Source organism: Octopus sinensis, linkage group LG4 (genome assembly GCF_006345805.1).
Source record: "Octopus sinensis linkage group LG4, ASM634580v1, whole genome shotgun sequence".
Classification (NCBI taxonomy): domain Eukaryota; kingdom Metazoa; phylum Mollusca; class Cephalopoda; order Octopoda; family Octopodidae; genus Octopus; species Octopus sinensis.
The window spans coordinates 70657842-70680348 of NC_043000.1; the positions used below are offsets into that span (position 1 = coordinate 70657842).

Here is a 22507-nt window from a genome sequence, read left to right on the forward strand (position 1 = left end):
GGGCAAATTGTAAAGAAATTGTATTCCACCATGACAATGCTACACCACATGCATCTTTGCTAACTCATGAAAAGTTATTGGAGCTTGGTTGGGAAGTGATGTCACATCCACCATATAGCCCTGACCTTGCATCATCAGATTACCATTTATTTCAAAGTTTGCAAAATTCTTTGAATGGTAAAACTTTCAATTATGATGAGCTGAAATCGCACTTGCTTCAGTTTTTGGCTGATTAAGACCAGAAGTTCTATGAGTGCAGAATCATGAAATTGCCAGACAGATGGCAAAAGTTCATCAAACAAAATGGAAAATATATAATTGATTAAAGTTCTTTCTTTGTATAAAAAAAAATTACTTTTATTTCACACGAAAAAACTGAAATTTCTTGCCAACCCAAATATACATATATCAGTGGCGACTCCAGCACTTGGGCTATTCGGGCTTAGCCCAAGTATAAATTTAGTAAGGTGAACGTGTATTTGCAAGCTGATTTAATTTCTGCCAACACTGACTTCAAGTATGCCATTGCAGCCAATAACTCTGGTTCCTTTTATTAAACCTGATTGCAGTTCATTTATTTTCGTTCAGCATCTGGTAATCATCTTAGGGGTGCCCTGTGTCAAAAAACATCAGACATTCTCTCAACATTGTTCACACCTGCCTGTCTTGGGCTCAGAAGTGACAGCCTGAGTTGTTATCTGCAATCATAAAACTTTAAAAAGTAATTCAAATTCAATGTTTTTTTGAAACAATAAATTTCTATAGAGATTAGGATTTAAATCCCAATCTATGAAAAGATTCCATTATACAATATTCTTAAAGGAACAAAAATTATCCAGCAACTTGGGCTAATACGAACAAGCCTGGTAGGTGTAAAAGATTAACTGACATTCCTTGTCAAGAGTACAGGCAACAGTCAGATCACTGATGTTTGTTGTGCACTCTGCTGTCGTTATTTGATTGCTGATATTCTGTGTGTAAAGATCAGTTGTGTTTTGCAGGGTTGCTTTATTTTTACCCTTAACTTAGAAATAGAGAAAGATATAGTGCTAGATATAAAAGATAAGCTATATGGGGCTAGAAATATTGGGGGAAAATGTGAAATTCTTCAAGCAGGCATGTGTCTTATGCAAAATCTATGATGAGCCCAAGTGACACTAATGACCTAGAGTCGCCTCTGATTTATATGATGTACAATTGTGTATTGCTTACTATTTGAATTTAAAAACAATGTACAAACCTTATTTCTAAAACAGTTTCTGAGTAAGATAAGCAATTCAGTTTTTGAAAGAAAAAAGATGCAACACACTAAAATTTACTTTTTCTCTCTTAGAGAAGAAAAGAGATATGAATGCAGATGTATTATAAGTAGCAATGATTAGAATTTGTAAAACAATGAAATTATTTCAGTTTAACAAAATTTATTGATATAAATTTACTCATTTGTTTAACAAAACCCACTGACAAGTCTCAATCAATCCATGCTTCAAAAATACAAAATATCATCTTGGAAAACTGAAGAGCAAATGATATTAAGTTTTAAAACATTTTCAGAACATTCTTGTTACATTCAGCTGTTTTCATTTTGTAAATTTGTCAGAGTTATATCTGTAATGTACTCTATGATAAATATATATATGAAACTGCTTTAGTTACAAAAATATGATTTACCAAGCCATACCCGGAGTAGTTGTCTGCTTCTTATATACAGTTCTGCTGCAGGATTACAGAAGAAATGTGGGCCTGAACTGAGTTAAGTTTTTGCTGTACACCAGACACTCATTTTGAGCACAAATTTGATTTTAGAAATGGATTAGCATCTCTACTTAAAACTTTGCACTTTCCCAAATGGTCCCTTGTATTCCTGACACAATCCAGAACAAAGCATGAAAATGATGTAGATCGACTGGTGTGAACAATTGTTTTTCTTTTTCTTTCATATTTAAAAAAAAAATTTTCAATTTGTTTATTTATTTTTGTTCCTTGGCTCCTTCTCTCTTTTGAGAAGTGTGGTGATTCGCCTCATGTCAAGAGGGACATGAAACACTGGTCTCCCTTTGCTGTGCCACTGACATTACCCCAGCCAAATAGTTTCTACCTCATTTAGATTAATTGTCCTGAGTTTGGAAACCATTGCCCTTGGCAGTCAATCATTAGAAAGCAGAATCTGGAACAACTAGGCACTTGCACATTGGCCTGCATTCATGGATTTATCAACATTCAATCAGCTTCCTATATCTTGAAAATGGTTATTTAACCATAGCTATCAAAAATGACTTAAAAGTAGCAAAACAACAAATTAAGATATTAACATGTGATTATATTTATTGTATGATTGGTAAACCTCACACTAATTTAAACATCTTGAAACATCTTAATGGTATTCAGGCTCCCCCTAAACATTCTGCATGATGACTAATGGCATCATCTTATGCAACAGGTCTTGTAATATCTATTAATACAGACCATACAAAGTTTCTTTTGATTTGTTGCTTTAGTTTAATATCAGTATATATTTAAAGTAAAAATTAACTTTCCAGCTTATAAACCTCTTGACTTAAACAAGAAACTTTGACATAACATTTTTATTCATGTATCTCACTGTCCTCTTTGTATTTCATAGATTCCTTCCCCGCTCTATACATGACAACAATCAAGCTTATATGTTGTTTGTAACAAGTTTTTAATTACTTTAATTCAGCAATACACCTTCCCATTGTTATTATTTATTAACAAATCTATTTTTATTTTTAGCTGATTTTCTCTTGTATTTAACCCCCCCCCCCTCATCACAGTGTATTTAATTTGAAACTCTGCTACAGTTTATTTATTCAAGTATTACAAATAAGACAGGTAGCAAGTTATTATGAATAAATATTCCTTGAAATGAAAATGTCGAATTTTCAAAGAATATTTTTAATATTTTTTTTATTTGAGCATTATAGCTAATTCAGTACAATAATGCAGTGTTTCTTACTGTGGTTGCTACTTTAGATAATATAAAATAAAGTAATGCTGATAAACCATTCAGTATACCTGCTTAAGTTATGTTGTGACAGCATGAATGTGATGACCACTTCAGAAACTGAATGTATTAGAGTGATTGATTGTTGACATACTAAAACAATAATCATGAACAGTAGTGGACATGCATTTTATTCACATATATTTATTCAGAAAATGATAATTGTTGCTTGAGAATTCTATGACTTGTTTAAAATTTTTGTTTGGAGAGAACCACTGTCAGATATTTTCCTTTTCTAGGGTTAAACTTCTATGAACACTAGTTTTCACTCTCTTCTTTCAAATTACGCATTTTTTTACAGAATTATTGAAAGAAAACTTTAATTGATGAATGTTTATATATCAATATTGTAATAATATATCAGCATTTCTAAACCAGTATTTATATCTCAGTATTCTAATAATTCAAGTTATTAAACAGTGTAGTGAGTGATAAAAGGTAAAAGTGAATTGAAACTGACATCTATTGAACAGATGTATGATGAATAAAAGTAGACAATCTGTAAAAAACAGGAAAACAGTATAATCTATTTGAAGTTCATTTTGATAATGCATTGAGCATAAGAAAAATTAAGCCAGAAATCAGAAAGATCAGATTAGCTCTTCTACCTAATGCATAATTTGGTAAAGATACTGTTTATAATCAAAACGGTGGGCCAGCAGGACAAGAACTGAACTACTGCTAACTTGAGATATAGGATTAAGTGGAACAGGACTGCTAAAATGATGGAAGTAATTTCAACTAAATAATCAACCCTCTACTCCTTACATCTCTTGTCTCACCACTTCAAGCTGTTAACAAAGATCATTGTCACCAGACTATTGAAACAGCTTGATGACCAGCAGCCAAGGGAGCAAGCAGGTTTCACTATTCACTCTGACACAGTTTATAGAACATGTGAAACAATACCAGCTGCCTCTGTGTATTGCTTTCATCAACTACAAAAAGGCTTTGATAACATTGAGATGGAGATGATATAGCACTGATATAGCTCTATTATCACCACTGGTAAGAATTCCTATTGAGGACATCAAACCAGGAAATACCTTTTCCTCAAAGCTCTTTGCCACGTGTCTAGAAATGATCAAGACATTGGCTGTAGAGGAGACATGGACATCAATGGCAAACTACTAACATGCCTCTGATTTGCAGTTGACATTATACTTATTGCTGAAACCACAGATCAGCTGCTGACAGAGCTGGGCACCCATAGATCAGTTGTAGGCCTTAAAATGAACTGCATGAAAAGAAAATACATGCAGTCTGAAAATGTAGACCATACCAAATAAAGGTAAGATGTGATAAAATCAAGGAGATGAAGGAGTACATTTGCTTGGAGCACACAATGAATGTGCCCGCAAAAATGAAAGCTCAAATCTTGAGAATAAGGACAAGATGAATAGGTTTTACCTTGTTAAGATATGCTGGAAGTTGGACAAGATCCTACATACCATTCTCTCTAGTAGTACTGTGCTACCTGGGCTATTATGAAGAGGGAAGAACATCAATTGGCTAAGCATAAAGGGCCATAGAAAGATCCATGCTAGGAATATTACTGCAAGTATATATCTAAGATGAGGTGATTTGAGAATGAAGCAAAGTGAACAACTTGATCACAATACCAAAAGCACAAGTTCTGTGGATCCAAATATCTCACAAGGTTCACAGGCATTAAGTAGACCCATACAGTTGCTGGTGTGGTATCCAAAATATTGGAAAAGGCCATTGGCTGTCATCCACAAGGATAAAACAATTTGGGCCAAGATAGAAAAGACTGCCACAATCAAGAAAGAATTTGGAAATGCACTGTGATCAACAGTGTATAAATAGCATCCATCTTTTATATATCAGCAAGAGAGAGATAAATGACAGGTTTTTTTATGCAATATCTTGACACACGCACACAAAAAAAAAAACATGCACTAGTAGTATCTTTTCAATTCTATCATTTTTCTTTGAAGCTGTCTTTAATATAACACTGCACATTGTAGATATCATTGAGCCTGCCAACTTAGATTTTACTACAAAAGATTTATACAATCAGTCCATTTTTTAAAAAATAAATATTTTTTAATTTTTTAAAGGTTTTATGTATATTTTGTATGAATCTTCCAAGAATATGACTTCATTCATGTAAATTTTTACCTCCATTATAAGACATCTAGCTATTATAGGTGCTAAATTAAGACAATTGGATACATAACCTGACCACAATATAGTATAGATTTTGACAGTCCTATTTTGTGGCCTACAGGATGGCATATAAAAGGAAGGAATCCCTGAGTGATGAAGGGAAGAGAGAAGAGTGAGTTAAAAGTGCCTGAGTAGGGGTGGCATAAGATCATCTAGCTCCAAGGTACAGAGGTCATTGTAAGTAGTAGTAGAAAAAGCAGAAGGGAGACAGGTTACCTGTGGGCTAGAGGTTAGTGTGTTTGTGAGTGACTTTATGCCTCTTAATCAAGTGGATACAATCTAGGATGCTTGTGTTTGTATTGGAAGAAACATTCCTGGTGTGGAAGAAGTACTCTATTATGTATCTCACCTGAGCTATGTAAAGGGTTATTTGATGGAGGTTGAAGGATTTTCTGGTCTTGAAGAGAAAGGTCAATTTTGAAATGCAGTCTGTTTGTCAAGAGAGATTCTCAATAATGATGAGGTCTAGCATTTGAAATGATTTTAAGAGCTTGAGTTGTGTGCTACTCATGTTTAAGGAGGCTCAAGGTACACTAGTATTTTCTTGATGTGTGTAGTAATTTTTTTTTCTTTGCATGTTGAAGCAGGCAAAATTAGCATGACCTAATTGGAGAACTCTTGCTAATAGTAAAGAATTTCACAGGCAAAGAAAAAATGAAGTATTAAGCAAATTTATAACTGTTGTGCTGGTATTAATGGAGCTTACTATTCGCCTCTACTTAACTAGATTTGTGGCTCTCCTAACTGGGCCAATTCTAGTAAACTCTGTTTGTCATCTTAAAATATTAACTAAATTTGTAAAAATAGTAATAAAGCAGAAAATGAAATTTTTGAAACAATCCAACTAATGTTATTGTGGAATTTGAAGCAACATATCAATAATTAAAAATAAAACTGAATAGAACAATATATTTTGAATCTTGATTGTCCAAGGAGCTCAACAGAATTCAATTACATAATTTGAAAAATTTGATTCACATTAAACATCTATACTAAAGAGTCAGACAAAAGTTCTAGTATTTGACATTACTCTAGCAATACAGATCTGAATTTTGCCTCGAATTTAGCACACTTTCCTTTATGTCAATGAAAATAATACTTTACTGGATACTTTTTACAGTGTTAGCACTCATTTCCTCATTTCTTTTAACAGATAGCTTTTATAGGTATTAAATTAGGTGACTTATCGAATTGACCTCTCCTAAACTGTCATATTGCTGAATTTTTTTTCTACCAGGATACTGACATCTCTAAATATATTTAGATTCATAATATGTGAAATTTTCTTTCAGTGTTCAGTTATATTTACCCAAAGGATACTTTTCTATACTAACTTTAATCAGTTGTGATAAAATTGAAGGTAGTCATAACTAAATTATTTAATAGTCAGAACTAAAGTATAGGGGAGAATTTAAAAAATTATTTTCTACCATTCTGGGTAGTATTCTATAAAATTATCAGTTACTTTAAAGGGTTTTAATTTCAAATATACTTATATAATAATATCCGTTACAAAATATATTTTTCAGAGTGAGATTTCAAAATATATCTCAAATTAAGTTAAATTAAAATTAGGTCCCTTAATCATTTTCATTACTACGAATACTACTTTTAATATGAATAGTTGTATAGTATTCATTGCATTGTTGTGAGACTGCTACTACTTTTTATAATCAGTAACATTAATCTTGATCAATGAAGGATGGTATAACTATGTTACCTAAAAATACTCTTATTCAACAACTATCATATATTGAACAAATTCAATGTTTCATCTAATTTTTATTTTGTTGATTCACATTTTGTCATCAGCTTTATAGTAATTGTTATAAATTACTCAATTTCTCTTTTCAGCGGATCTTCCGTATCTGAAGGTACCACTTCACACAGTCATCAAACTAACACCAGTGGCATATGGTTGTAGAGTTGAATTTTGTCCATTAAATATCAAGGCTGTGGACACTCACCGGGACAAACCTTCAGTAAGTTTTTTTCCTCTTTTAAATTTGGTGGTGATATGTCTTTATAACTAATTTGGGTTTGTTTGAAAACTTGAACTCTTGATTTTCTAATTAAATTAATTTGTATTACTAATTAATGGAAATGATTAACTAATATCTCTGTAAATAATTTTATTAACAAGTAAAGGAAAGAAATCGCATTTTATCTTAATTCAGCTGAATCTTAGTTATTTTGATTTGAGCTAAGCATGTCAAATTTTACTTTGAATAAAGATAATCAATTTTGCATGAATTTAAGAGATGAATATATGAAGAAACATTTTGTAATCATTTCTAAATTCTGCTACCATTTCTTTTACTTTTTTTTTCTTTAAGATTGTTACATTGTTTTCATTTGTAAAGACTGGTTTACTTTATTATTCTGTGGTTTTAAAACTATAGTTAATCATGATTTTAAAATGTGTTTATACCAATACAGCTTAATAGCATGTTCATCTTAAATTTATATCAACATTTTTAATCATTCTTGTTAACATGTATATATTATTGTTCATTCATTTTTGTATGTTATATTCCTATGCATTTTTCATACATATATTGGGCTACTGATCTGTTGGCTACAATGTCGAGATAGATATATTAGGCTTTCATCTCATTATTCCAGTTAATGTAATTACTCATTAGTTCATACTGAGAAAAAATCATCCAGTTGTAAAACAATATATGTTATTATCATATTATACATAAACCAGTACTAATATGGAAAGCTGTTAAAAAGTGTATAAAGAATCCAACATAATGATTATTTGTCCTGGGACACAGATTTGTATCAAATAGATTTTGCAATAAATTTTGCTACTTAAAATAGTAAAGTTCAGTGTGAGTGACATGCTTTTCAGTTTGAAGCATAGTTACAGGATCTTCAACACTTCAACTGCCTTAGCATCTGAGATTTACATGAAAACATTTAGTCTTTGAATACATTCCCCACTGTCAAGTTTTTGCTGTCCCATCTAACTTTAAAAGCAGTTTTTTTCCTTTTATTTTTATGGCCACATCAGAAGAGGAAGAGCAGTGTTGGTATTGTTATTCAAAGTCTGCAAGATTGTATGATGGAAGGGAGGAAGTTATTTTCATATTGGAAACCTGGCTCAGATGCTGGTAACAAAATAAACTCCTGCAAAAGCACACAAGGTTAGGGTATTTGTGTTAAACTAGGCAATAGATTAAGTCTGCTACTCTAGAATAGTTACAGTGACAAGAATCCACTCCTATTTACCTGTTTTTACTCCCAAAACGTGGATAAATTCAAGGCTGTGGCTGAAGATACTTGTCCACAGTGCTTTGCAGTAGGATCACTCATAGCTGTGAGGCAAAATTCTTGACTATAAAGCCATATCTGAACCCACATCACCTGACAGAAATGAACTGCTTCCTAACCATGTTTTTCCTCATGTAATCTCACTTAAAACATGCATCTGTTTCATTCCACCCCATAATATCCAATGCTTCCCCACCACCAAATTTATCCTGAAATTTTATGGCTTTCACTGATCTGCAAGTAATGAAACTGAGCAGTAACTGCATTAATATCATCCAGTTAGTCTTATAACCTAGTCTGAGTGGGCTTCAAAAAACAAAATAAAATACTGTATTTCTTCACACTACTGAAAAAAAGAAAATCTATATTGTGTTTACTAAATTTTAAACCCTTTTGAATGTCTTTTCCTTTCTGATGACATCTCTTGTTTTCTAATAGTATTTCTATTAAGTGTTGTGCAATCAATCAAGTTCAGTTATATCCTAAACACTCAACCATCAAGTCTATTCATGATCATCTAAGTGAAATATGAGATTTAAATTAAAAAATTGTTGTCACACATTGCTTGGAGCTTGTGTTCTGACAGCTTACACCTCTCATTTTTTCCTCTTATAGTTCAGTAGTAAATACGACAAGACGACTTGAACTGAAATGTGTGTTGACAGGGAAAAGATGACTGCAAACCAAAAGAAACAGTTTTATCATGTGACAGTCCAGTTTCAGCTGTAACTTCTGCAATCAATAGCTGCTTCAAATAGTGCATACGTGTAAAGTTGTTGGATCAAATTTGAATGCAATGAATTGTTTGTTATGAGTATGAATGTTACAGATGATTGCATGCAGATATTCTTCATCCAGTTGCAACTTGAACTTTTGTCAGTGAAATAAACCAGTTGTGTTTACTGTGGACACTGGTACTGGAGAATGTATATTATACTAGGTTTTCAACTGGTTTTTACGTCAATAATCTACTGTTTCAACAATTTTTAAAGTTTCCCTTTCTCACTTTCCTTCTCACTATATATGTAAAGCTGTGTGTTAGCATACAAAATGCATAATTTTTGTTTTTTACATACCAGAACTAGAGAAGTTTCAGGTATGGAAGCAAGGTCTAGAACTGAAGGGCCTTAAAGTTAACTGAGCAAAAACTAAAGTCTTAGTAAACAGGAAGGCAGACAGATCACAAATCCTTTCAGACAGATATACTTGCTCAATCTGTTGAAAAGGCATAGGTAGAAACTCCATAAAATGTACCTATGGACACATAAGAGGTGCGGCAATATCAGAGGTAGATTAACAAGGAAAATAGCTTTTGTGTGTGGAAGATGCATAGGTACAATAAACACTGAAAATGTACAGAAAATAGACTCCATCAACTGCTAGGTGGGTAAGCTAGAGATAGTAGATAGCTTCCATTATCTAGGTGACCAAGTTAGTAGCAGAGGTGGATGCTCTGAGAACATAGCTGTGAGAATAAGAACAAGGTAGGCAAAGTTCAGAGAGATCCTACTTCTACTGGCAACAAAGGGCCTCTCCCTTTGTGAAAGGCAGATTGTATGATGCATGTGTGTGAACATCTATGCTACACAGCTGTGAAACATGGGCTGTGACAGCCAAGACATGCGTAGGCTTGAAAGAAATGAAACCAGTATACTTCACTGGATGTGCAATGTCAGTGTGCATGTATGACAGAGTGTAAGCATCTTGAGAGAAAAGTTGGGCATAAGAGGCATCAGATGTGGTGTGCAAGAGAGACAACTGCACTGGTATGGTAATGTGATGTGTATGGACGAGCACAGCTGTGTAAAGTACCAGTCTCTAATTGTGGAGGGAACCTGTGGTAGATGTAAACCCAGAAAGACATGGGATGAGGTGGTGAAGCATGATCCTCGAACTTTGAGTCTCATGGAGGCAATGACTAATGACTGAGATCTTTAGCAATATGCTGTGCTTGAGAAGACCTGTGTAGCCAAGTAAAATCATAGTCATGACTGATGTTAGTGTCACCTAACTGGCACATAAAATGCACCTTTCAAGCACTGGGCCTCATGGAAGCAAGGTGACCAATGACATGTGAAAAGCACCTTACAAGTGTTCGACCTCATGAAGGCAATAACAGATGACCATGACCTTTAGCATTGTGCTGTGCTTGAGAAGAACCATCAAGTCAAGCAAAATCACAGTTATGGTAGGTACTAATGTTACACAAATGGCATCCTTGCCAGTGGCATGTAAAAGCACCCATTACACTCTCGGGGTGGTTGGCATTAGGAAGGGAACCCAGCTGTAGAAACTGTTGTGGCAAACACCCCCAGGCAAGAAGTGGGCTGGCCCACTACTAATAAATAGTGGACTAACACAGTCAGTATGGCTATATGTAGTACCAGTAATAATGTGGTACTACCTGTAGCATTTTGAAAACAAAAAAAATATGGTTCTGTGAGGAACAAAATAATAATATGTGCAAAGGATTTAATAATTCTGTGTGGAACAAAATATAATAATAATAAGTCCGTTTGAAGGATTTATAAGTCAGGTTGCTATATGTAGTAGCACTTCCAGTAATAATGTTAGACTTGTTACTACCTGCGGGCATTTTGAAAGAAAAAAAAAAACTAGATATCATCTGTTGAAAGTGAAAACAAACCAGTTGCTAAGAAAGTTAAAATGGACAAAGAAAACGCAAGCCATTTTGTGAATGAGGATACTAAACAAGCCCTCCTTGAAAAGACTCCAAATGAAATACTGATGGAAGTAACTAGTGAAGAACACATTGTAGAAAATTCTGAAATAAGAGAATCTGAGCCATCTGTTATAAGAAAAGGCCCTTCTACTGAAAATGCTTCATTGAAGAATCATTCTAATGCAAACACTTTAAAAGATAATGAAAGTTTGCAGGTAACCAATCCAGTTTCTGCCAAGACACGTGTAATGAAAGGAAAAGTCGTAGAAATCAAAAAAATATATATGCTGCGAAGAGATAATAAATATAATTCTGTGTGGAACAAGAAAAAATCTAAATAAGAGAAAAATAATAAATCTGTGTGAAGGATTTGTATGAAAGTGAAATACAACATTGACTTGAAGAAATAGCAGGACTGGAGCTTATTTGAAAGAAAAATAATTCTCTTTGGAAGAAAAAGAAATAGTAATGAAAATAAAAAGAAGAAAATGTGTGTTTAAAAAAAAAATCTCAAAAGAGGTGTTGTGGCAGACCCCCCCCCCCAGGCAAGAAGTGGGCTGGTCCACTACTAACAAATAGTGGACTGACACAGTCAGTATGGTCGGTCGGTGAAGGTACGCCATTCAGACCACTCCCATGATGATGATGAAATACGTTGTTATCATGGGACATATCAGAGACCATGCCAAATCAGACTGGAGTTTGGCACAGCCTTCCAGCTTGCCAGCCCTAGTCAAACCATCCAACCCATACCAGCATGGACAACAGACATTAAATGATGATGATGTATATATATGCTATCTACCTCCTTATGTCCTAAAGTGTATGCACATATGCATTATGTACATGCATAAAAACAGTTTTTTCTCAGCATTTGATATGTCACTCCCTGTGGTGTTTATGTCTCTAAAAGCACCAGACCTAGTCACAGAGCTATCCCCATCAGTTGCTGAAAGCAAGACATATATAACTATTGATAAATATTTACAAATTTAGTTTTGTAGACTCCCACAAAAAAAATTATTTCCTTGGAGTAATCTTTACTTCTGTCATTTAATGAGGGTTTCAACTCAAGCATTGCAGTTTGTTACTTATATAATATATCTACTACTTAGAGCCGTAAATCATTTATATGTCCTTATGGTACCTATTCACAGTCAATTGAACTGTATCTCTGTCATAAATGCCATGATTCTGATGACAGGATATAAACCACACTTTGGTCGCTCAATACACTATCTACTCAGCCATCAACAATTTTCCAAATTATATGTATTGTTTATTTATGTTGCTGGTAGACTTAATTTGCCAGCCAATTTAACATCACCATCTAACCTTATGTATTTTTAATGTAGTCCAGTTTATTGCAAGCTTTCAGGGTAAGTCTCCATTCTGAAAAAACTTCTTCCCACTAACCTTGGAGTCTCTGAAGAGCATGAAGAATACTGCCTTTCTTCCTCTAACAGAGCCATAAATATGGTAAAGTTTAGTTTCTTTGGAAAGTAGTTTAAACAGAAAATTATTCTAATTAAAGCTCATTGGTTCCAGTTCTTTAAGATAGTTGAAACCATAAAAATCTGAGTGTCAATTTTTTAATGTTAATTTTTTAAGTACATGCATTTGTGCATGTCCACATTTAACATGAAATGTATCTCTACTAGTATAGCAGTGTATATCAGATAGAATATTTAAAAATACATGTTTTCCTCCCTAGTAGTCATACTTTTACAAGGGAAGCAATCATTTTTTCTTAATATTTGGCAGGATTAGAAATTTTAAATGAAAATTAATATGAAGATAAGAAAATAAATACATTGAATTCCAACGTTTTTTTTACTTGTTACATGAAGTCCTTAAAATTTGTAGTTAGCTGTAATCATTTATAGTACTATTTCATTCTTTTTAGAAATCAGCAGCATAACATAACCAATAGCTTATTAAACTTATGAAGTGATACACTTCATGAAAGATGGAAATAATTATAATCTGGAAGAAATTCATGGAGTATTTTTTTCCCTTTCATTTTCATCATTGGGCATTAGTTGTTTAACAATTGAGAAAAAGTTCTTAGTGTTTACAAACAAGATAACCCAATAATTTCAGTTTTAATTACAAACAAGTTCACAAGCTGTTTCTAATATATTCTTTGAGAAGTAGATATTGGCTTGAAGCTGCTATTTCATAGTATTAATCCTTTGTTATGTAATGGAGCAATGGATTTTTTCAAAAATCACAGCAAATTTTAAAATAAATTGCTATATTAATTTTCTTAGACTGTTTAATTTTAAATGAATATTATAATGAGAGATTAAATAGAGGTAATTTGTAAAGACCCAGTGCTCTACTATTGGTGTACAAATAAGTTTCAGTACTAAATAAATTGAGTTAACTATTAACTTCTTGTACAACACAGTGTGCTACATTGGACTACATTGAGCAACAAGTCCTGAAATACATGGTATCACAAGAATTGTACAAATCTTGCTTACATTCATTTCAAAGGAAGTGAGGAACTCTCTAATACTGAGGTTCAAAAAATACCTGACCTCTTCTGTCATTTCATTTGTTCTGTAACAGATACATTACAGGACTGAACTTCTCACCTAGAAAATATTCAAGTCTAAACATGCTGAATATTAAAAAATATAGGTATTTTGATTTATATATGCTGCTGCTCTGCATTTTGAAAAAAAAAATTTTTTACATTTTTCATGAAAACTATCCACTTTGTCTGCTATTTGGATACTGATTTCAAATCTGTATTGAGAATTTGCTTCTCAAAAGTGCATTTTTTATTTTTTTGCAATACAATGAATATGAAATGTATACATTAGTAGAACAGAAGTTATAGTTATATTATAGCCCAGTTAATTAGAGAGAGAGTTAGCTTAGATGATATGCAGTTTGGGTTCGTGCCAGGGAAAAGTACTACTGATGCCATATTCCTGGTAAGACAGCTGCAGGAGAAATACCTAGCCAAAGGTAAGCCCTTGTACCTGGCTTTTGTTGACTTGGAGAAAGCCTTTGACAGGGTCCCCCGATCCCTTATCTGGTGGTCAATGAGGAAACTAGGGATAGATGAATGGTTAGTGAGAGCTGTGCGAGCCATGTACAGAGACGCTGCTAGTAAGGTGAGGGTTGGCAACGAGTACAGTGAAGAATTCCGGGTAGAGGTTGGGGTCCACCAAGGTTCAGTCCTCAGCTCCCTCCTATTTATCATAGTCCTCCAGGCAATAACGGAAGAATTTAAGACAGGATGCCCCTGGGAGCTCCTCTATGCTGATGACCTTGCTCTAATTGCTGAGTCACTATCAGAACTGGAGGAGAAGTTTCAGGTGTGGAAACAAGGATTAGAATCGAAGGGCCTTAGAATCAACCTAGCCAAAACCAAAGTCCTAATAAGTAGGACCACAAACGACTTCAGGTAGATGGCCCTGCTCGATCTGTAAAAAAGGTGTAGGTAGAAACTCTATAAGGTGCACCAAGTGTAAGCTATGGACACATAAGAGGTGCAGCAATGTCAAAGGTAGGCTAACTGGGAATATAGTTTTCGTATGTGGCAGATGCTCAGGAGAAATAAACACTGGAAATGTGCAGAGACCAACTTCTACCACGTTCCAGGGAGACAAACTAGAAGTAGTTGATAGCTTCCGCTACCTAGGAGACCAAGTCAGTAGCGGGGGTGGGTGTGCTGAAAGTGTAACTGCTAGAGTAAGAATAGCCTGGGCAAAGTTTAGAGAGCTCTTACACCTGCTGGTGACAAAAGGCCTTTCGCTCAGAGTAAAAGGCAGACTTTATGATGCATGTGTACGTACAGCCATGCTACATGGTAGTGAAACATGGGCCGTGACTGCTGAGGATATGCGTAAGCTCGCAAGAAATGAAGCCAGTATGCTCCGATGGATGTGTAATGTCAGTGTTCATAATCGTCAGAGTGTAAGTACCTTGAGAGAAAAGTTGAACCTAAGAAGCGTCAGTTGTGGTGTGCAAGAGAGACGGCTGCGCTGGTATGGTCATATGACGAGAATGGCTGAAGATAGTTGTGTGCAAAAGTGCTACACCCTAGCAGTTGAGGGAACCTGTGGAAGAGGTAGACCCAGGAAAACCTGGAACGAAGTGGTGAAGCACGACCTACGAACTTTAGGTCTCACCAAGGAAATGACTAGAGACCGAGACCTATGGAAGTATGCTGCGCGTGAGAAGACCCGGCAAGACTAGTCAGGCCATAACCCGTGGCCCCTACCTGGGACGTAGTCAGTCCACCTGTGCATACCTTCCTTCTTGTGACACTTGTGAAGAACTGTTGAGGCAAGTGAAAATCAAACAAAATCAAAATAGATGAACATCAATGGAATTTGTATCTTTGTGGTACCAGTGCCGGTGGCACACAAGAAAACCATCCGAACGTGGCCGTAGCCAGTACCGCACCGACTGGCCTCCATGCTGTGGGCACGTAACAATCACCATCCAATCGTGGCCGATCGCCAGCCTAATCTGGCTCCTGTGTCGGTGGCACATAAAAAACACCATCCGAGCGTGGTCGTTTGCTAGCCTTGTCTGGCACCTGTGTCGGTGGCACATAAAAACACCATCCAATTAGAGCAAGGTCATCAGCATAGAGGAGCTCCCAGGGGCATCCTGTCTTAAATTCTTCCGGTGGCACATAAAAAACACCATCCGAGCGTGGTCGTTTGCTAGCCTTGTCTGGCACCTGTGTCGGTGGCACATAAAAACACCATCCAAGCGTGGCCGTTCGCCAGCCTCGTCTGGCACCTGTGTCGGTGGCACATAAAAAAACACCATCCGAGCGTGGTCGTCTGCTAGCCTTCTCTGGCACCTGTGCCGGTGGCACATAAAAACACCATCCGAGCGTGGCCGTTCGCCAGCCTCGTCTGGCACCTGTGTCGGTAGCACATAAAAACACCATCCGAGCGTGGTCGTTTGCTAGCCTTGTCTGGCACCTGTGTCGGTGGCACATAAAAACACCATCCGAGCGTGGCCATTCGCCAGCTTCGTCTGGCACCTGTGTCGGTGGCACATAAAAACACCATCCAAGCGTGGCCGTTCGCCAGCCTCGTCTGGCACCTGTGTCGGTGGCACATAAAATCACCCACTACACTCTCGGAGTGGTTGGCGTTAGGAAGGGCATCCAGCTGTAGAAACACTGCCAGATCTGACTGGCCTGGTGCAGCCTTCGGGCTCCCCAGACCCCAGTTGAACCGTCCAACCCATGCTAGCATGGAAAGCGGACGTTAAATGATGATGATGATGAATTAGCAGTTAGTATAGTCATCTTAGCTGTTTAGGTAGGTGTGTGTGTATATATATATATATATATTAAGGTATGTAGAAAAATACAACATGGACAAGAACGTATAACTCATAGAAGACGATACAATAAACATGGACAGGACATTCGAACCCCTCAGTCTTCAGTCAAGAACCGGATCATCGTAGTAATTTCGGCTGATTAATCTTGATTAATCTATATATATATATATAAATAATGCATAATTATTGTAACTATTCTTCCGTAGTTTTTATGTCTTAGTGGAAATGCTTTGTTCCTCATTAAGAATTTGCTGGAAAATAATCTAAGTGGCTATATTGGAAATGCACTTTAATACTCACGTTACAATCTATCTTTTGGAAGGAAAAAAATAACTTTTTTGCCAGTTCATAATTTTTGAATTTTTTGTTGTCCTAAATATTTTTACTACTTCTGTGAATGCTATCAAGGCATTTTCTCAACTGGCTTAAGTAAATTTATAAATAACTTTTTTTCATTTTTCGTTGGCGTTAGGAAGGGAGTTGGCATTAGGAAGGGCATCCAGCTGTAGAAACACTGCCAGATCAGACTGGGCCTGGCGCAGCCTACTGGCTTCCCAGACCACAGTTGAACCGTCCAACCCATGCTAGCATGGAAAACGGATGTTAAACGATGATGATGATTAACTTAAACTCATCAAAGATATGTGCATGAAGTGCTAGAAGCAAGATGTTTTTTAGTTTTACTGGAGGTTACCATGATGTACTTCCCAACATTCAAATTTCTTTTTGACTATCTCTTTCTCACCTATTTTGAATATTATATAACTGTACCCCAAAATAAAAGTCATGGAAAATTGGTATACCTACTTTATTGACCAAGCAGTACACAAATTACTTTCAAATTTTCACATATCTTCCAATTCTGTTTGAAGCATTTGAGCTTTTTTCAATACTGCTTTTGTAGTTTCATAACTTTCTTTTAGGCATACAAAGTGGCCAATCAGTATTGAAGCTCAAGAAATCATACTTCAAAATGGTCTTTGAATTGTCAGTGATGAGCACCATTTTCTTTCTACATATTGACATCCCTTTCATTTAAGAAACCTTTAATGTCATAACAGTAAGCAATGTTATCTTTTATACTCTGTTGCATTAAAACTAAATTGTTTCCAAAGCCAGCCAGTTATTCTTATTCTGCCTGGATTTCAGTAATTCTTGTGAAACTTGGAAGATCTGATGCATGTACTTAATCATTTAATTCAGATTGCATGAAGAATTTAGGCACCTTTATATTAGCAGATTGCAGCTCTGTAAGATATAGGTCTTATAGCAGAGGGCTAATTTAGATAATCTCTCTTCAAGTTAGTTTAGACGTTATGTCCAGAAATAACAACCATACATAAATAACATAAATTCTTACTAGTTCTCTCTAGACCATTGGCACACCAGTGCTCATTCTCTTTCTTTCACTTTTGGTCCATTGCCTTAGATTTATGGTGCAAATTCAGTTATGTCTTGTTCTCCAGTTTCAGAATATGTGAAATATACTCTTCTAACAGAATCTGTTACAAATTGCTGCTGCTTTGCTGTTGCAAAGAATCTACAACTATAACAGAAGATATACAGGCTGTATTTGCATTTCATATACTGACTTCATATGCCCAGCCATAATAGATTACAAGTTTATAGTAATGAATAACAACTTAGAAATACTGTAGAAATACATTGGACATTCAGTACCTGAATACTGAAATAAATAAGAAGCCAAATGCTATGAAAATCAACTAAGAAAGATACATTTCAAATTGTTCTCCCAATCCTCATAACCTTTCAAAGCTTACAAAATTCATAAAGAGCTTATCCAATCCTGTAACCTTTTAGAAGATATAGACTATCCTTCCTAAAAATACCATTTATAACTAATGTTTGATAAATAAATTACTATCTCTAATATTTCAATCTGATTCATAGGGAGGAATAAGAAATTTTTCTTATATATAGCTTACAATTCTATTTTAAAACTATTTCCAAAAATTGCCTACAAACTAATTTCTGCTTTTTGAAATTTTGTTACTTATGAATACAATATGATACAAAATTTCTTTTCCATTTCCAGACCACTAGGTTGGGACTCATCAATAAAGAATCTCCCCCTAGGAAATTTGTCAATTTCATTTATCTTTATATTTCAGACAGTAATTTCTAAAGGGTTCAACAACAAATCTCCACTTTCTGACAATCCTGACCACATTTTGAAGGAATAAGACACTATACGGCTCATCTAGTTATGTATCTGAATTTCCAGCTAATCAACACTATCATCCAGATTTGTACACCTGTCATAATCATTATCAAAGATATTTCAAAGAAATTTACATTTTGTCAATAAAACGATGTCTTTTCAATTAACTTCCACCATTGTTTCTTCTTGTTTTCATTCTCTTCTGTGCAAAACTACTTTTAAATTGTTTTTATGTGTATACAATGTACAAAATATTACAGAGATAGTTTAGCTTTTGATTTTAGTGTCATGTTTCTGCTTGAGTTATTTTTACAGTGTCACTACAGTTTTATTGTGCTTTTTGCATGGAACTTTTATAACATTTTCATATCATTTTTCATATAACTTAGAAGCAGGTTAAACTCTTTCTATATAAAGAACTAGTTATAGTTGACGCTGCAATGTTTGGTTTACAAATTGTTAGAGTAATATATTTGTTGAAAATATAAAACTACATTGATACCTGCTTAATTTCATAATTGTCAAGTTAATTGCACCATATCACTGAGCTAATAATGAAGTATACCACTAATGCCACTAAGAATCCTATGTTAACTACAAGAATAGAATGTTTCCTTTAAATGTAATTAACTGCTCCTAATATACATTTTTAGAGTAACTGGGATTGCTCATATATTAAAAATATTTTCTTTTATGACATAATTCTCTGTACCTTAATTTTTCATTGATAAAACTTTTGCATTTCTCACAAGATTCACACAGATTTGCAGTTTCGTTTTCCTATTTTTTGTCGAAACCTTTATTCATGAAATCCCACTCCCCACACACACTCAATATGCTCTTTTTTCTTCTGGATTTATTCAATTCACATTATTTCTGTCATTAACAATAAATATACTCAATATTTCAATGAGACGAATATAAATTTAAATAATTTTGTTAGTTAATTTTAAGAATTAAAATGTTTTATTCCTTTATTCTTAATGTTTTTATACAACCTACATTTAAAAACCAGACCAGGAACCACAAGTATTTACTGTAAATTGAAATTCAGTTAATGTGAAAACTAGCTTCATATTGTGTAACATATTTTCTAAAATATTAAGATATGAAAGTTTCCGTTTGAAATAGTTTACATGTTATATAGGTTTAAGAAGATATGTAAACTAATATTTTATTTTATGTTTATAATTTTTATTACTTGGGATTGTATGTCAGTGCTGTTTCATCTCTCAAAACACTAACCATTTATATAAACCTGATAGAATGCTTTTCCTTTACATATAATCTTTATCAAAAGTAAAGCCAAGCAGTTTTTTATGTAGATATCAACAAAAATCATAGACAGGAATAAGTTGAAAGATTTGACACTTAATTTATAAATCATAGTAAAATTACAAAGTAGATTACTAAAATACTTTATATAAAAGTATCTGTTCTGAGAAAATCAGCTGTGATTTGTTACTGTGAAAAACTTGTCGAGTTGATCAACAAAAGTACCAACATTTTGATTTCTTACTGGTTTCTAGTTAACTCCTATTGTTTAGAGGTAATGCTTCAATGTTTACCCAATATGTACATAGTGCTCCCAAACATGAACTTGCAAATTTTCAAATAATTGTTTTCAAAAATTTTAATTCTTAAAAGATTTAATAAAAACTTTGTTGGTGGAGGGGTGAGGGAGTCCCATTCTCTCAAATTTGTAAGTATATTAAACATTAAATTATGGGTAACTGAATGTAGCTTCAGAAAATATAAATTGTACATTTGTTTGTGATATCATATATTTATAGCAAGTGAATTGCATATCCTTATGTAACTACAAAATACTTCCGCTTTATGTACTATTTGGTATAAAATGAGCTAATGTTGAAATCTTGTTTATGTACCTAATTATGAACAATAGACATTAAACTATGGGTAACTGAATATAGCTTTAGAAAATAAATATAAATAGTAAGAGTTCAGGCAGACTTTCCCTTTCTCACACATTTGTACATCAATGCCATCTTTGATTTTTAAAAATATCTGTATACTTAAAAATTTGTTTATATATGATGGTGCTTTTATCTTAACTGTTATCTTAGACATAGTCTGACCCATGCAAGTATGGAAAAGTGGACATTAAATTATGATGATGGGAAACAAGTTGTTGAGTTCAAACTAGAAGACAAATATTTTAATTTTCTCATATCGTTTTATCAATTTGAAATGTGAAAATATTGGCAATGATAATCTTAGAATATTAAATTCCTGGCAATAATCATCTTGGACTTTTGCCATTATTTCTACCTTGACATTTCTAATTATGTTTGTTCAGTTTCTAAGTCAATGCAACATTTAACTTGTACTTTTTTGTTACAAATGAAATTTTTGTTATTTTTTTCAGATGTTGCATCGTGGAAGATCTCGAACTGAAGCCCTTGACACATGTCCACCATGTGATCTGGATCAATGATTAAATCAAATTTCTTTTCAAGAATCTCAAACATTTCAAATCCGTCTTTACACGCTGCTGATTTATTATATTACTCCTGTATGTGGTTATTGCTTACAGCCATAGAAGGATGTCGTAGAAAGCATTAAGAACAGCTTGAAGTCTGCTGGGAAGTTTTTATACTAAATTGGAATTTTTTGGATTTTTGCACTGTTGCTCTTAATGCTTTTTCATTTTATCCCTCCATTAACATTATGAGATATATCTCACCAAACATAACTAAAATAAATCCAGAAGCAGGTATATTTAGGGCAATTATACTTTTTGCGTGCACACACATACACATACACACAGTTTACATAAGCATAATTGCTTTTGAACTTTATTTTCTGTGTAAAGCAAAGTGATATTTAACAGTCTTATGGGCTTTAAATTTGAAGTTGTTGGTGCTCCCTATTTTTCACAGTTTATAGATTTACTATTGGTTGTGCCTAATATAAACTGACCCTTCTTAATACTCTAAATTGTCTAAAAAAAAATTAATTTTGAGGTTGAAGAATGTTTTAAAATTTTATTTTTTTATAAATCTTATTTTTAAAATGTCTTTTATTGCATTAAATTTCCTTTTTCAAATATCCAAATTTTAAAAGAAAAAAATCCTAAGTGGTTTAATATTAATACTCTCTCCATTTTATATTTCTATTTAACAGCATTTAAAACAATTTTTCATTTTTATCTCACAATAACTGATGCTTGGGTGTTTTATCAATGGGTGTTTTTAATTCCCAACTGATATATTTATTGGTAGTTTGCTCATAAATTTCAGAGAATTTTTGTTGTACGGTTTAAATTGATTTTAACATGTTTGAGAATTTATTGAGTTATCTTGATTTCTATGGATAACTATTTGTTGATAAGTAAATATATAAAAAAGAGGAAATCAAATAGGCATTTATTGCCTAATGTAATGTTACTCTGGGGATTAGGACATATGCTCAATATTTCTATGCATTTACATGTGTGGGTTAAAGAAAATGTAAAACTAACTTTCATTAAATTTTCAAATGATCAGTTTTGACATAACTTGTATATCATATTTTTAATTAAAAATTTTCAATGGATTATAATTATAAATAAAGGTAATATTGTTATAAATGAATTAGTTTACTTGGATTAAAGGTGATATCATTTTGAGAATTAGCTTCAATCTTAAAATTATTTTTCTAAAAATGTTTAACCTTTTTGTTACCATATTTATACTGAAATACAATGTTGTTTCAATTAATTTTAGAAGTAATGAAGAATTTAATAAAATAATTTTGTTTTTAAGATGATGTTTAGAACATAAATTGACATGAAATTTTGATGAAAGCT

At 33.7% G+C, this 22507-nt stretch overlaps 1 long non-coding RNA gene across 1 annotated transcript; it reads left to right on the plus strand.

Annotated features, from left to right (window-relative positions):
• The first annotated feature begins 6949 nt into the window (after positions 1–6949).
• LOC115211055 lies at positions 6950–18867 on the plus strand. The gene is made up of 2 exons (XR_003881461.2): positions 6950–7200; positions 18647–18867. It is a non-coding gene; the product is annotated as an uncharacterized LOC115211055 (long non-coding RNA).
• Positions 18868–22507: the final 3640 nt, after the last annotated feature.